At 38.3% G+C, this 17,734-nt stretch overlaps 1 protein-coding gene across 1 annotated transcript in view; it reads right to left on the reverse strand.

Moving 5' to 3' along the window:
- BAZ2B (bromodomain adjacent to zinc finger domain 2B) overlaps positions 1 to 17,423 on the reverse strand; it is a 278,152-nt gene extending 260,729 nt beyond the window's left edge. The window contains exon 1 of the mRNA XM_065413148.1: positions 17,357 to 17,423. The gene's annotated coding sequence lies outside the window, so the exon portion shown is untranslated. The remainder of the gene's footprint in view (positions 1 to 17,356) is intronic.
- Positions 17,424 to 17,734: the final 311 nt, after the last annotated feature.

The raw sequence follows: 17,734 nt of genomic DNA on the forward strand, positions 1-17,734 counted from the left end.
GGGGGCGGCACAGGGCTCCACGCGCTGCCCCTGCCCTGAGCACCGGCGCCGCACTCCCATTGGCCAGGAACCAGCCAACTCCTGTTGGGGGGGCGGTGCCTGCAGGCAAGAGTATCCTCAACCTAGGAGCCGGACCTGCTGCTGGCCGCTTCCAGGGTGCGGCACAGTCCACGGTGCCAGGGCAGGCAGAAAGCCTGTCTTAGCACCCCTGCTGCACCGCTGCCCGGGAGCTGCCCGAGGTAAGCCCGTGCCCCAATTCCCTGCCCCAGCCCTGAGCCCCCCCAAACCCAGAGACCCCTCCTACACCCCAAACCCCTCATCCCCAGCCCCACCCCAGAGCCTGCACACCCAGCCCAGAGCCCTGACACCCTCTTGCACCCCAACCCCTGCCCCAGTCAAGAGCCCCCTCCCACACCCTGAACCCCTCATTCCTGGCCCCACCCCGCAAAAAAAAAAAAAAAAAAAAAAAAGTTTGAAAACCACTGATCTATACCATTTGTCAGTGAAGTGACATGGCAAATCCAAATCAGAAAAATAACATTGTTTAAAGCATGGAGGAAGTTCAGGTCAACTATCTGTACATTCAGATAGAGACTCAATGCAAAATAATTATGCAAATGTGATGGTTACAAATTAAACATGCTAAAGTCAGGAAATTCACAAAAATCTGTACTAGTGCTTAAAGTAACGGTGGACTAGTACTGTTCTTATAAGAGCCACAGTTTTGTGTCCAGCTGAAGAGTCACCCCTCAATGCATGCATTTCACAGAGCTGCACAAGTACAGTAGTATGAAATATGCATTTCTCAGAGTACACACTTCATCTGGAAGTTTAAGCCCACCGATTCACCTTTTGAACTCACCCTATGGGACAAACTAATCAGGACAATGAACTTGCATCAACTGTGAGGTGAGAACTAATCCTCTCAATGTTCGAGATTAAGCTATTGTCATTTGTGAGTGAGCTTGTATGGCCAAGGCTAGTCTGGTTTCTTGTGCTAGACTCAGGTTAGGATGACACTAGAAACTTTTGCTAGTATAGTAACATTGAGTAGGGTGTGGGTTTTTTTTAACATTATACACATTTCTACATTGGCAAATGCCCTAGTGAAGACACAGTTATACCAGCAAAATGTGATTTTGCCAATGTAATTTATTTTGTTTGAGGAATCATAAGTTATATTCACAAAAACACTCTTGCACCAACAGAAGTTGTGTCTGCATTAGGAGGATTTACCAATACCAGAAAATGTTTTTTAACATTTTAACAGAGTAACTTAACCAAAAAGCAACTGAGCCAGCAGCTGAACACAGGCAGGAGGAAACAGTCAGGAAACCACCTAGTGGGAACAACTGCACTTGGGAGCCAACTCTACAAAACAGCGAGAGAGAAACCCAGGATAAGAAACAGCTTTGTTCAGGTAATAGAGGCAAAGCAGGAAGTCATAGTTTGTTCTTTTCATGCAGGGAATGTGACATCTGCTAGCCCTGGTAGGTATGTTGAGGTGGGATCATGAAGGGCACAGTATGGTATAAGAACCTATACAGAATAGAATATCTAATGGCACTGACCAGTTAAAATGAGACCTAGGAATTACCCAGTGGTCCAGGACCAGAGAGATCCAGCCACATTGTCCCAATATTTGCTTATTTTAAGCTTTAACAAGAATTCTTTCATTGGTGTGTCATCTGTTTTAATAAACTTTTTATGCTGCTAAAACTAGTATCACTATTTCATGCCCATGTTTGCTGGGTATGCCATCTCTAGTTTGGATGAAGAAACCTGCCTCTAACTGGACTCCACATGAGGTCTAATGAAGAGTTTATAATATTACACACTGTTCAACTATCATCCATGTGGTTACCAACACTTCATGAGAACCGACAAATACATGTGTTGTGATTCAAATTAATTTAAAATGCCAATTTTTATTAGTCTTTAATGGGAAGTACACAATATTTTTTAAAACAATAGCTATTTTTATATATCACATCACACAACTTTCTCCCTAGATTTTAAAGTACTATGTAGATTTCAGGAGCCTTTTGATTCCTGAAGAGCATAGGAGGTTTTCGGCCAACTGGCACTTGCAAACTCTCTATTCACAGCCAGCTGCTGAAATCCACACAAAAAAACCCCCAAAACCACCACACACATTCAGCTGCTTTTTGGAGGTCAGAACAGAATCAAGCAGGGAAGTGAAAGTTTTCAAAATTGTTTTTTAAACCTTTACCTTATTTTCCCTGATAAGTCATCCGTTTCCATGGGAAGAGAGGCAGAAACAGGTTGAACAGCCAGAAGCGTGTCAATTTCAGTTGCTGGCTGCTGGTTCCCCAGTTCCGCTCCTGTTTCCATGGCAACTTATGTAGCATCAGGGAAAACAAACGTAAAGGACATACAACAGCTAGAGGCAGAAAACACCAGTTTGCAAAAAAAATAAAAAAAAATAAAAGATGAGCTGAATACTTAAAAATGTTAATAAACTTAAATTACAAGATTAGAGACCTGGTCCTAGAAATCAAACAAGCTGTCCTTGACTTCACTGGGAATATTCCCATAAGTATGGCTTGATGAATTAAGGTCCCAATTTACAGGAAAAACAGCTGAGATCTTAAAAGCACAAAGAACTGTCATCAGCCAGTAAGATGCTTTTTTCATAATTTCTTACACACACACTTCATAGGTATACGTGTGTTTCTGCACACATGCACTTATCTATGTACTCAAGTGACTCCTACCACCACAATAGTTGAGTACCTCCCCAGACACTTAAAGATAGAAACAACAAAAACAACTTCTCCCTCTCTGTTTCTTCCCAGCACATTTGCCACTGGGTTTCCAAATGCAATCTGTTGAGATGAAACTTAAAAAGAGTTCTGCACTATGCACTACTCAGTCATAGTTAAATACAAACTATTGAGCAGCTAGCCATTAGCTCAAGACAAATCAACAACAGGCTGCTGGCTGGTTGAAACAAGGTCACTTTAATCATGTCTTTGCCAGTAGAGTATTCCAAGACATGGGGTATATCCCCTGCCCATGTACTATTCTTTACCATTCCCTTCTCTGTGAAGTTCTTGCTCCTCGACTCTCTGGAAGTCTTCCAGCAAGTTTGTCTGTCTACACTCAGAATAGGCAGCTCCAACATCCTTTCTGCTGGATGTCACAGCTGCTCAAGGCCATACTGCACTGGATTCTGTGAAGCATCTGAGCATTGAAGGCATTGTCTGCTACTATCTCACTAGGACTCTCTCTGTCAGCTGTCCTACAATTCCTTGTTCTTGGAAAGTATCTGGAGCTCAGCCATGACAGCTGGCACCTTTGGGTCTCAGAGAACCCCCCAGGATCCTTTCTGACAGCTGCTTTCTGTGCTCTCCAGAAAGAGAGAATAAAGGGTACTGGTACATTCAAGACTAAATGGTCTTTGGTTACATTCAGCTCAATATTACGTGTGCAGAGAAATCAGATCAGTTTCCCAAGACAACCAAGAATCTCTTACAGGTATTGAAACGTCAAGTGCAAAATGTCAGGACTCAATAATAGAAGGAAGACAATTAAGGTGATGACAGTGAGCAAGAAATTGCTCAGCAGAAGGAGGGGCTTGGGGATGAAGTGTTACTGCTAGCACCTCTATTACTTCCTAAATAGTAAATTTGGAAGCAAACTCCAGTTTATCTTGAAAAACTGCTATTCCTTGGGTTGAGAAAGTGACTGACAATGGGGGTTTAGAGCGCCCAAAATCCAGGCTCTGATAGGAACTCATCACCATGAGACATGATTTTTTCCCCCAGCCTGACACGTGATATACATTTAGACAAACTACATGCAACAGTAACACTAACATTCAATTAACTGAAGACCACTAATTACAAATAGAACAACATTACTTTACTTTAGGAATTAAGTTTACATTCATACCAGGCCTGTTGTCCCCTTCAAAAAACAAAAACACTGCAGTGTAAAACAAAGCAAGATTTTGCCTGAGGATACTAGGACTTATTTGGTCTGCTAATTTCAGCAGCACTATTTTGAGCAAATCAGTCAACACAGATTTAAAAGATACTCAGAATTTGTTCTCTAGACTGGGACAGGATGAGGAAGTTGTAGAAACAATATTCAACTCTAGGAAAGATACAATACACATACTACCTAATGGTTTCAGGCACAATATACCTGTGACTTACATACTATCATATGAGGGGAGCAGAATTTAAATTTGGAGTTTGGGATTTTGGACTACCATTTTGTAGAGACAAACTGAATACCAACATATTATCAGTAGGGACCCACTAATGAAACAGAGACAGAAGAATGATCATCTGGGTATGACTGCAAACCAAAGATGATTGTTCTTCTATCTCTTATGGAAGATGATGCATATACATCTTCCCATACTTTGGTGTCCAGCTTTTAATTTCTGCTCCACTTCACTGGAGTGATCTATTACTTTTACACCCTGATATGCAGATAGTATAAATGTCTAATATCACAGAATGAATACTAACATATATATTGTGCTCTATCTGCCCCTTTTATTAAAATGCTTATAAAACAGTAGGGCAAAACTTTCATCCTATGGTTAACAGAAAGCGTGCTGATGATATCCTTTAAAGCAGAGGTTCTCAACCAGGGTCCGGGGACCCCTGGGGGGCCACGAGTAGGTTTCAGGGGGCCTCCAAAATAAACCAGAGAGCAAAGCCAGCGTTAGACTCACAGGAGCCCAGGGCAGAAAGCCGAAGCCTGAATCTCACCATGTGAGGCTGAAGCCAAAGCCCGAGCAACTTCATTTTACGGGGCCTCCTGTGGTTTGGGGCCCTGGGCAATTGCCCTGTTTGCTACTCCCTAATGCCGGCCCTGGCTTTTAATCAAATGGATAAGTAAAAAAAATAGTTGCTGTGGCATTTTTATTCCATGTGGGGAGGGGAAGGCCTGAGAAAGAAAAAGGTTGAGAACCCCAGCTTTAAAGTACATGAAGCCTACCTTAGTATGCAGATGGACGTAAAAAATAAAACCCGCAAAAATTCAGACCCCATCAGTCTCACAAACAGCCAACTCAAATCAGAAGGCATTTTTCAAAAACCACCTTGAGGCCTGTGAATTCTGAAAAACTGTCTGTAAACACTTTCCAAAAAGGCCTAACTACTTTTGGATTTCTTGATAATTTCCCAGCCCACATTTGACTGCTGTTTTGTAACATCAACTGAAGAGCCACATGACAATGTCAAACAAATCCCTTATCAGAAGGCTACTAAATCAAACTCTATAATGTATTCAGTAAAATCATGTTGAAAATGTAATTTCCTTTCTTATATAAGTGGACATATGGGTGAAATAACCTCAGACACTGTTACAATGGTGTCATGCCTAATATCAAATCTCCTTCCTATTCATGAGGCTACCAGTTTTTGAGCCAATTTTGTACCTTTTGTCCTCAATGGCTTTCATGCTTACTGGTATTTAGCTTGCAAAACAAATGTTCAAGAGCCAAAGAATATATTTATTTTAATTATAATAGGAGTTTTGTTGTTGTCAGATAATTTCTCTCCAAGTCCAATACCACCATGTTTGGCACTAGACGATATCATACATGAACCAATATGAATCCTAGGTCACACCCTGTATCCCTTCTTACCAAACCAGTGTAGCCTGGCTCCCTCCAGAATAATCTTAAACTATAGTACACCCAAAATGAAAACATCCACAGATATGCACATGCTTCATGAGCATCTGATCTCAGGAAAACAAAAAAAAGCATTAATGACTTTACCTATTCTTCCTTATTTCGATTAAAGGAAGACTATATACAATTTATCAGACTGCTACCTGGCAGTCTATCTAATCTTATAATTCAGCAAGCCAACTGTGCCTCTGTAGGCTGATCAAATCCCAGTAAAATAATCTATAACCTGTTCCTATGTATCAAAAATGCTGCTACTTTAAAAATTATTCATATTCAATTTTGAAAAACTGAATTTAGTCTTCATGCATTAGAGCAAGATGCTTTTTATGACCACTACAGTTAATGCTAAAAATTATTGATTGCAACCTACTGGCTCTTTTTTCAGCAAGTCATAAAACTTACTACAACTTCTGGGGTTACATTTTCCATGATTGGTCTCTACCAAAATTTTAAGAAAATGGCTCAGCCAGTTTTGAGTGAGAAGAAAATGTGGATGTGGAAGGCAATGGGGTTTCTTTCCATCACATATTAAAAAAGATACTGTGGCTTTTAAACAAAAAAACAAGAAGTTAACACTTGAAATCTGGGACTGAAATAGCCCTCTTTAAAGAGTAGTACAAGCCTTTTACTGGATACAGCTAGGGTCTAACCAAGTTATGACCATCTGAAAAAAATCACATACCAAGTATATGCATAGGTTGGGTTTGTTTTTTTGGTTGTTGTTTTGGGTTTTTTTGTTTTGGTTATTTCCACTGTGCTTCTTTGGGTGACATGAAGCTGGCTGCACATGCACAGCTAAATTAAATCAGAAGTCTTTGCATCTAGGTTGCTGAAGGTGACCATAAGAACAGGAACTGAAGGAAGAGACCAGTGTTCTTCCCTCAGCCTCTGGGGGTCTTGTAAGATGCCCGTGAAACAATCCAGCCCTGATACACTCAATGTATGCAGGAATGGAGGGCTCCCACAGCCTCACAAAGACTTTTAGGAGGAAATCCCCCTCAAATGCATTTTATAAACTCAAACAACTTATCACCCCAGGCTGCAGACCTCCTATGTTGTGCAGGAAAGGTGCTCCTTCCTAGCTGTCTGCCTCCTAAAATAATTGTGTGGGACATTCTGGTGTCACTCCAGAATATGGATTTCTCATGCCTTGTTTAAAATTATTTTACAAGTTACCAAAACTACAACAACTACATAAATAGAACATTATACTTGAGCACTCAGGAGGTCAGAAAGTACCAAAAGATATGGTTGTACAAACAACCATACATCTGTCCCCTTGTATGCATGCATTTCAATACAGTCTTTATATGATCACATACCATTTCCCCAAATACGTCTTATTATCTTCTGTGACCTAAGACAGATAGTACCACAAAGCTACACTTCAATGCCAGGTCTATGAAAATCATTTATGAGAAGGACACAGTAAACTGTACTTACATTACATATTAAGTGCAACACTGAGTAATAGTGAAAATTTATTGGCATCTATAGGATCCCTATATTTGCAGCTAACTTTGTTGCATATTTAACAGCCTCATCTTCTGAACTGTGCCTTATAAAGGCTGTACAGCTGGTTGAATAGTGATGATAGTAGAAGTGCTGACCAATGATTAAAATACATACTTGAGCAAGAACGAAATATATATATTTGCTCAAGTATGTATTTTATATATATAAAAAAATCTGTCACTAAAAACCACTACTATGCCAATGAAGTAAAAGGAAAAAAAATATTCCAAGATGCTACAAGAATAGCTAACGTCACAGGAAGACGTTGATGATGTAGTGCTTTCCTTTAGAGCCAGGCTAAAAGGTTATGTTTCTGCAAGTGCATTTTGGATGCTGCTAAGCATTAGCTATAACAAAAAGCTCAAATCAATCTGTGACATGATTCCTTTCTCCCATCCCAGTCCTACGTTTAATCTACTGTATGAATACGTGTTCACCAGTCTAAAGTATTACATCAAAGATAATACTCCAAAACTAAAGACCTAGACATATCAAAATTGTGGGAGTTATATATATTTCAAAATTAGTAAATGTAACAACTCCCTCATGCATCTTCTTCACTCTACCCAACACATCCTGCAATTTTTTTCCGTTAAGGGTGGGGAAATCATGAGGGCAAGGGACAAATGCCACCTCACTACTACAAAAACTACTGAAGACTACACCAATAAACAAATGAAAGACATAGAATTTGACCGCCTACATCACATATGTCAAAGTGCAATAGTCTACTTTGGTTTAGGAAGGCATTCCCTTTTCGTACCTTTTCTTGTTTTCATAAGTTTACTCGCCCGTACTCTCCTATTTTCAATGAAGCAGCACAAAATTGTATATATTCGTCTACACTAAATCGTCTCTTTAGTAATTTTTGGCAAGTGTATGTAAAGCTCTAGCCAAGCACAAGACAGCTCTTGACCCCTTCTAATATGCCAACCATATTGATCATGGCACCTCTAGTTCATGGGTCAACTATCTACTGCCCATCCCTACATTTTAAACTCCTGTTCTCTGACACACTCAAGGTATGGTTGTAGGGAGGGGTACTTTCTTAACCAGCGCTAGGCAATTGCTATATCTTTCCAACAATGTAAAGTAGTCATTATACCAGTAGTTATATGGTAGTCATACTACTTAATCCCTTTCAATGCTATCAACAAAATCCTTACACCAGCTAACAGAACTAGAATCTACTGCTGTTAAAAAAAATCTAAATTGGGCCTGTTTCTGCTTTATTCCTGAACAAAGAAACAGTCCTGTTTCAATGATGACATTATCCCCAACCACACAGTAGCCCTTCAGCATGATCTGTCTTGAAAAGAAGGTAACAAGGTTTTTGACTCTCTGTCTGATGAAGCATCAACAATTGCTACAGCTGAACATTCTATTCCAATTTAACTAAAGACAAAAAGAGGAGAAGGAAACACCCATTTACCTCCTTCCAGTCCCACCTAGGGTAGCTTCCTTGAGGGAGCCAAGATGACTTCCTATTGTTTCTAACATCCGCCAAGAGAGTTTAGAAAATAAAACAATGCTCTTTGCATTGAAGGCGCTAGGGCTGTGCTAGTATGGTTTCTTATGGATATTGTAGAAAATTAATCTACAAACTATTTTACCACACAGCACTTTTCCCTCTTGCATCCTTAACCTCCTGAGCCAAACAGGTTTGTACCAAACTGCTACTTCCCCTCACCATGTCTCCTAGTTGCTCCTTCATCACCTCAAAATGAAGCACTTGGAAGCTCAGTGGTAACATAAGAAGTTATCAGAACTCCCATAGGAAAAATACTACTTAGCACTTCTTATAGGCTTAACCTTTTAAAAAGTGCTGTAACTAATTAACACATTAAACTATCTTCGTGTGCAAGACATGCCAGCTTTCATGATCTCCATGCATCGGGCAAGAATTTATGTGACATGTCTTTTCAGAAATCTCATCTGCCTGCGACACCAGATCATGAGCTTTTAACTAATTTCATAATGGACCTAAACCTGTGAGATACTGAGCACCCTCTGCTCCCTTTTATTTCAATAGGAGCTGAGAATGCTCAATATCTCAGAGAATTGGGCTCTTCATTTCCCTCAAAAAAATAATCATTTCTCTAGGAGTTCCAGCCACTAGCCATTAAGGCAAGGAAAGATAAGAAAAAGTTGCCAATAGCAATAAAATCCAATAATAGCAGCCACTTTATTCCTGTGCATGGAAAAAAATCAAGACCCATTACATTTCTAAAACAGAACTTTACATGTACTAACTATATACCACTGACGGCTGTTATTAATAAGCATATGTTCTGTGACATTACAAAAAACATACCTATCCATTTTAGAGCCATGAAAAGATTAAAGCAATCTCTAACCTGTCTATTAAATTTTGCTTTGTGATACTTGTCTAGACTGTTATAGATCCAAGGTATTAAATACTATTCTAACAAAACTATTTTTGTAATATATTTTTGGAGTTTCCCCCCTCGAAAGCCATGCATGGGCAAAGCATGAAAATCATGCATTTTAATAACTTTGGTTTTGAAAACTTAACCTTGGCTAAATTTAGCAAAGATTTCTTATTCAAAAGAACACAAGCAATCAAAGGACTACAAAGGTTGCATGATGTATTTTTTAGGCTGCTTTACAAAAACAAGATTTTGCATTTAAGATTCGTTCGCTGCTAATCCTTGCAGTTTATTTCTTCAAACCCCATACTTTATCATTTTATTCAGTATTTAGTTAAAATTAAATATTTAAAATTGAAGTTGTTCTATGTTGAAAGTGCAGCTAAAATGAAAGTCCTCTCTGGCAGCAGTGACCAGATTTTAAATGCAGGTAGATCAATAAAAAGAAAGGAGCTCAAGCACAAGCTCCATGTGTGAGTGGAATGGTTTATAATAGCTTGCAAATGACTATGTGCTTGCTGTAACCAGCTGTTCCTAAATTATGAATATGCAACCAATTCATGTTAAAGCCAAATCCCACCACTATTTCTACAGAGAAATCCCAGTAGTTTTTGCTTGTTCTACATGTGAGCTCTGTTAAGGATACAAATAGCAGTAAGCTTCAGGACAAATAGGACCAAACTATTGGCATTTCATGCACTAGGTCCATTATCACAGCAGGGGATGTCAATCACTGGAACATTCCTATAACAGCTCAGGCAATATGACAATGATCTCCCAGAAAAAAAAAATCAAAATCTCTACTGCACACTCGAAGTCCCTCTGCCAACCTAATGCTTTTTTGCTTCAGCCAATCAGATTGTCAGCCCTGACCTAGAAGACTTGCATCAAGCTTCAAACATTTAAAAACATCAATCATAAAAACAAAGACAGGACATTGAATTATACAGTATTAACCTCCAGGGTTTGCATACAAAGACCTTAGATTTATTTATGTCCCAGCGCGTTAAGAGCTTCAGTACACCGTTCTTTACACCAAACCGGCTGCCAATTTGATGAACCTCTCTGCCCTCAGCAGGAGTGCAGCATCTTTGATTAATGAGTGCATGCTTGTGGAAAAGTGTAAGAACAGAAAACAGGGTAAAAAAAGAAGAAACAAAACACACAATTATGTTTCTACACATCCGATGGACCAATGCAATAATTATCTTCAAGATGGATTTCTTTTACAGAGAAAGAATGAGGCAATTTTAATACTGCGTATGTTCACTTAAACTCACACTGCTGTTATTTTAGTCTCTTAAAATACTTTTTTATAAAATGCAAATGTTATCTTTCACAAAGCACATTCATCTACTGCAAAAACTGTTAAAATTCATCAGAGCAACAAAGTCACTACTAAATAAGGTCACTACTTCTGACTGAATGTGTGTTTAACAAAGTGCTTTAAATCATCAAAGCAGTAATTATTTTTTAACAATTTTTTTTTAAACTTTTAAATTCCCGTCTAACAATTCAAAAGCTCAAACCAACTGAACTGGTGTATTTTTTCCTCTTTCTAAACATTAATATATAAGTATTGATTTTAAAAGTTCCAAATCAAATCAGATACAAAATATAATTCCTTATTTAATTTTAATAAAGGCACATTTTACACAGAACGTTCCATTTTCCAATTTTTTAAAATGTTTTATTGTGACTTGCACAGATTAGATAACAATAAGGACAGAAATAAATTCTACATATAAAGACCCAGGGGAAAAAACAGATATGTCCATCTGATGGAGAGGTGACCACATTATTTTTGAACACCACTTCATTTTAGAAGAATTAGTTTAATTCCTTTTAGACCAAATACATTTTATTAAAAACACACCAAGAATTTGATCCTGCAAATGCTAACAAGCATATTGCTTAGTAGTACTAAAAGCAGTCTCACAATGAGAAGCACTACAGCACCTGATAGTATTTGCAGGATTGAGCCCAAGCATTCTGAAGGTGCCATCACCTTTTTTTCTGCATACACCCATCACAGAGGTTAGAAACATCTTTACCTATGGCTCTAAGCTACCAAGGTTTAACTCATTCAACTCCTTACCTATATCAAATCCAAAGATAGGCATATGGTCCCCTCCACATATAGGAAATCATAACACCTGAAGTGTGCAAGGAAGCAGGTGACAGTATGGGTTACACATTGGGAGACTAGAATCTCCTTTCTATGAAAATTGGAGGGACACTGCCAATTTCAGATCTAGAATTGGGGAGGAAGGGGGATTAAGTGTTAGAAGTAGATTCAGAAACGACATCTTCCTGGGAGTCCCCAGGCCAATTTCTAAGAGTTAAATAAATACAAAACTGTTTTCTATTTTTAAAAAAGATTTATTCTTTTTTTCTATTGCTGTTTGAAAAAACCCACACAAACAAAAGAATAAACTAACAAAAGTGCTGTCAAATGCACAAAATAATCAGAATTAAAAAGAGAAAAAACATTCCTTCCTCTAATCTCTATTACTTGCAGCAACATTAGCGAAAACCTACAGACAGATTTTTACATTGACAGGGTTGCTTTAAACTGTCAGTCTTGTTACTTACTAATATGATTAGAAAACTTCACAATTTAAAAATTTTGCTCATAAAATTAAAATAAAACCAAAGATACGTTTGTAGCAGTGAAAGCTATTCTTTGCTTTCTCTACAATAAAGTTTCAGAGGAAACTGTTGTACATGACTTACAGACTACGTTAAAGAAGTGTTTTCATACTACTCTAAGGAATTCCTTTGGGTAGATCAAAGGCAGTATATAACCCTAAACAAGAAATAACACGAGGGTTTTTTTTTTTAATTGTCTAGTTATTTCATATTTTAGATTAAAAATTTAAAAAGACTCAGATTAGTGAAAATAGTCCTCATATTTGACACTCTACAGGCTGAACGTAGACTATGAGCCCAAACCTACAAAGGCTTATGCACATGCTTAACTTTACACATGAGTGTAATCAGAAGTCTCTGCAGGATCAGGGTCAAAGGTTTTCATTTCTGGAGTTACAGACCTGGTAGTTACAGTACTGATTCAGTGTAGTGCCGGTGCTAGGCAAAAGCAGACTAAGCAATTGCTTAGGGCCCCAAGCAGCTCAAGGGAGCCCCCTATTCACTTTTTTAGAAGGTGTTGGGGGGGGGGGGGGGGGCAAAAATATTCCTGCTTAGGGCCTACAGAGGGCTAGCACCGCCTCTGATTCAGAGTCAGGTGATCTTGGTTCTGTTCCCAACACTGCCATTGACTTGCTGTATTGCCATGGGTAAGTCACTTCACTTCTCTGTATAGGGAAACTAGTAGTTAGCTACCTTTATGAAGCTCTGAAAAGCTCGGGTGAAATAAAAGTGCAACTACTAATTTTTGACGTACCGTAGGATTATTTTTCTTATGTAGTGCCTTGGTGTCTCATTTGTTGTTTCTGAATGTATGAGCAAAATTAGAAAACATGTACCTTTTCTAAGTTGATCTTATTAATATAATATTATTGTTTCCATTACTCATCCCTAAAGAGTAAATATAAAAGAACTCCAAACCCCTTACTACGTACTCACTTAGGTAATGACATTAAAACAGTGCTTCCATTATAACTACAACTACAACAGCATTAACAATAGAAAAGATCATATGTAAGGAAAAAATATTGGTGCAACTGAAACTTTACAAAACCAGAAACATCGTTGCTGCTTATCTTAATGTTTCTTACCCACTTAGGCTTTTTTGGCAAAGATTGAGGGGGGCAGTTTTAACTGTCCTCTGTACCTATTTTAGCATTCTGTATTTTCCCCCATACATTTCTTTAAAGCATACAATTTACCCATTACATTGTTTTGTCAGTGTTCAACCAGACTGTTCCATTCTACATAATTCTGAAATACACTGTTCTCTCTCTTCTCATTAAAATTTGTCAGTGTTTCTCTTGACTGCTCTCTAGTAGCATTTAAAAAAGGACACAGACTAGTTGATAAAATTATTTAATATCATTGACCAAAACAAACAATAGTAGAGGACAAGGAAATTTGAGGGGGTTACCTTAAATTTTGGGGGGGAAACCCTGATGGCCTTAGGCAAGTCATCCCCATCAATGGCCAACGCACCTGAGTGAAGCAAGCACAATTTGGCCCTTCATCAGGTCTCTGTTATAAAAACCATCTTCAATTTTTTTAAAGGGGAAAAAAAATGGATCATACTATACTATTACCTTTTAAAGCTGAAATGTCTATTAAAATCAATTGAAGGATATGGCCCTAGATTTATATTTTTTAAAAGGGGGGGAAATAAAACCTGGTTTTGAAGATTTTTAAATATAAATTACTAAAGGCAAATTAAAAACCCTCCAAGGAATCTAGTATACCAAGAATAAATCTTAGTGAAATAATTTCAATTCTGGGAGAGCACTATCTTAGTTTCTTTGTAGTAAGTTGCATTTCTAGTTGATCTAGACTTGGCAAAACAACTTGGATCTTCTAGTGCCGAATATGCCATAATAAGAATACTCTGAATCTAAAAGTAATCAAGCACTAAACACATTATTTCACTAATTCAGAGGGATCAGACAGAAAGCATGAACTTTCTTGCAACTGTGATATTCCACATCTTGTGTAGGAACACAAAAAGTAGCAACAAAGACATTAACAATTGCAGTTCAAGCTGGGAGTGACTGTTCTGTTTCAATTCAATGACACCACTAATGGCTTCTTAGCAGCTCCATGAAATCAACCAGCTGTCAAGTCGATGCATCAGAAGGAACAGTTACGCACTCCCATAAGAAAAAGCAACACATCAGGATGTTTGGCAAAACATCTGCTCCTTTACACTTCAATTCTATAATAAACATGCAAACAAAGAAATAAGAAAAAAAAGACAATAGAAACTTAAAATTCTAAAGACTTTCATTTCTTTCTTATTTGCATTTTAAATAATTGTCTTACAAAAAAAAATAAAAAAATCATGGAGCATCTTATCCACAAGGTTAGCATTAATGCTTTATATATTTACAATACTCAACCAGTGTTTACTCCCTGTGTAATACAAAAAAATATTGTTCTTGTTTCTGTTAAGAAGTATCCAAGCATCTTACCAGGAAGTGAAAATAGAAAACCACCTATTTCCCCAAAAATTACACAACATATTTAGTAAATTTTATCATAAAACAGTGTTCCAAACTAATTTTACCATATGAACTACGACCCTTAACATGAGTTTTCAAATAAATCTTATTTTGTTGAAACAGTCAAGTGTAAGTAACTCAATATACTAGAATTATTTAAATAAATTCATAGCATGAGAATTTAGTGTGGCAATTCTACTGTTTATTATGTCAATACATAGTACTCTCAGAAAGCTTATTTACACGATTCTTTCAAAATAGCAGTAAGTCAATAATAGGAAGAAACTCCTCCAAAGAAGATTTTTTCTTCTAACACATCATTAAAATACCACAAAAATATATAAATTTATCAATGTTTGATTTTATATACTATAGCTAAAAAAAAAAAAAAAAAAAACCTTCCTGTTTACCAAATTGGACTTAAAATAACTTGAACACCAAAGATATCCCTCTTAAATACTTAAGATTCCTAACTTCTCGATATATCCAATACAGAAAATTGTTTCAACTACGATTTTCTTTATGCTGTCTTGCTTATTGATTATGCAGCATTGTGACAAAAATGTGCAGTTTACAATAGGTGCGAGAGACATCAAATATACTTAACTACCATTTTCTTAAACTGCTTTATCCTCTGTTGCTCACCATTTATAATCTGCCAAATCTTCTAGGCCTTTGTTGCATGTATAATTTAGAACCATCTGTTCTATGGGCTTTTAACTATTTAAACATTTTCATCTACCTACAATTCACATAACTGGCAGGCATTCAATTAATCGAGGCTTTCTAAAGCATTTTTTAAAAGAACATAATAAGGTAAATATCTGACTTTTGTTAACAAAAAAAAGCATACTTCCTACACAACCATAAAGACATGTTGTTTAATATATCATTCAATTTTGAGTATGTGAGAAAAAAAGGAGTACTTGTGGCACCTTAGAGACTAACAAATTTATTAGAGCATAAGCTTTCGTGGGCTACAACCCACTTCTTCGGATGGGTTGTAGCCCACGAAAGCTTATGCTCTAATAAATTTGTTAGTCTCTAAGGTGCCACAAGTACTCCTGTTATTTTTGCGGATACAGACTAACACGGCTGCTACTCTGAAACCTGAGAAAAAAAGAAATCTCTTGATGTACTAAGACCTGTTCCTATTAGTTTCTAAGTTAATCGTAACCAATATTTTTCCCAATCCTGAAGACAAAGGGAATGCAAATTAAATACAGACAGTTTCATGTTCTTGTTAGTGTGAATATAAATATGCAGAAAGCAAAATGAATGTAGGAAACAGAATGGAAAATTAGAATTCTATTTACAGTACCTATTATTTATGAAGTATTCAGTGTTTCATTAAGTTTTGCCATGTGACCAAGAGAACTTTTATTAGATGAAAAGACTATCATTGACAAGTAAATTAAACGAACACTATATTTTACTGTTTTCCTTTTCACAGTGGCTGATAGAAGAGTTTATAACCAGAGGTAAAGTGATTGAGAATTGTGGCTGTTGGTTTTTTTTATTTCGCATACTAACTACATTCTGCCAACTGCAGAATACAGCATCTGGAACATAATCCAAAATACATAATGTCTACAGGTACTTTCCAAAAGAACTGTTTTAACAGTATTATATGTATGTAATAAACTGTTTGTAATCTATCATTTTAAAAAATAACTAAATTTCCCTAATCCCCTTCACCTTCAGCTCTACACTCCTTCAGAGAAGATTCTGGACCAAGTTGTCTCATGTAAATTCACATGAGATAACGATTTGCTGTAAATACAAATAATGCTAACCCACAAATGAAATATTATGTCATATGACAACTTTGGATTTTTTAAATAAAGAGTGAAATATATATTTATATTTTAAATAGTACAAGGCCAGAACACAAAAATGAGAGTAATTCAAAAGAATATATATTTCTCCACCTGTTACAAAAATACCAGAAAAGGAGTGCATAGTTTTAAGAACTATATGCATTCTAGCAGGATAAACTACACATCTCTCACTTTAAAGTGCAGCTTACAACACGTTAGATCAGAAATCCCAAGGGGGAAAAACACACACTTGGAAAATTTCCCCTTAAACTTTACATGACGTCACTGTCTGTCCCTGTTACATTTCCTAAACTTTGAGCCTTATCCAGCAGGACTTTCAGGATTTCCACCCACCCCTAAAAGAGAGAGAGAGAAAGACTTGGGAATAAAAATTTGCCCAAGATGGCGAAAGCCTTGTTGTTTAGAGGGCAGAAAAATGGAGGATATTGTAATATACACAAAGGGATAAATTTCAACAACTCGGCCAAGGGCTGCAGCTGCTTCTCTCTCTTTATAAGGAAGCAACACACACAAAAGATAAAGGGAGAGAGAAAGAGAAGAAAGCAGCAAAGCCCTCAGCACAGGCAGACTCCCTGGTCTCTCCCAAGCCCACTCCACTCGCCCGCCGCCCTTTTCAACGCCCAAAGCGGAGTTTGGAGCAACTCTACAATGCCACATTTTGAAATAAAAGGATATAAAAGAGTCCGGGGGGGAGGGGGAGGCCAAGCGGGAGAGGGGGAGTTTGCCGCTGCGAGCTCAGCGGGAGACAGAGACACGGCTGTATTGAGCCGGGCGGGCTCCTCTTACCTTGTGCACACTCCGAGCTCCCGGGGGCCCCCTCGCTGCACGCTGCGTACCCCACTGGGCACCGGCAGGGGAGGCAGAGGGGAAGGAATTGCCCCTGCGGCTGCAGCTGGCGGACATGCCCAGAGCGGCGGCAGCCGGAGCGAGCCGGGCAGAGGGAGCGGGGAGAGCGCAGACACAAAGAGGCGCTCCCAGCCCAGGCGGCGGCGGCGGAGCAGCCCCGGCACCCGCAGGCAGCGGCGGAGCCGGGCAACCCAGCCCAGGGACACACACTTGAAGCCATGAATAAAGTTTAAACTCGCTTGGGACCCGGACCGCGTCCCCCCCCCCCCCTTTCCCAGGACTCGCACAGTAGCAGCCTCTCTCCTCCCCACCCCCCCA

This window comes from Emys orbicularis, chromosome 11, assembly GCF_028017835.1.
Source record: "Emys orbicularis isolate rEmyOrb1 chromosome 11, rEmyOrb1.hap1, whole genome shotgun sequence".
NCBI classification, from domain to species: Eukaryota; Metazoa; Chordata; order Testudines; family Emydidae; genus Emys; species Emys orbicularis.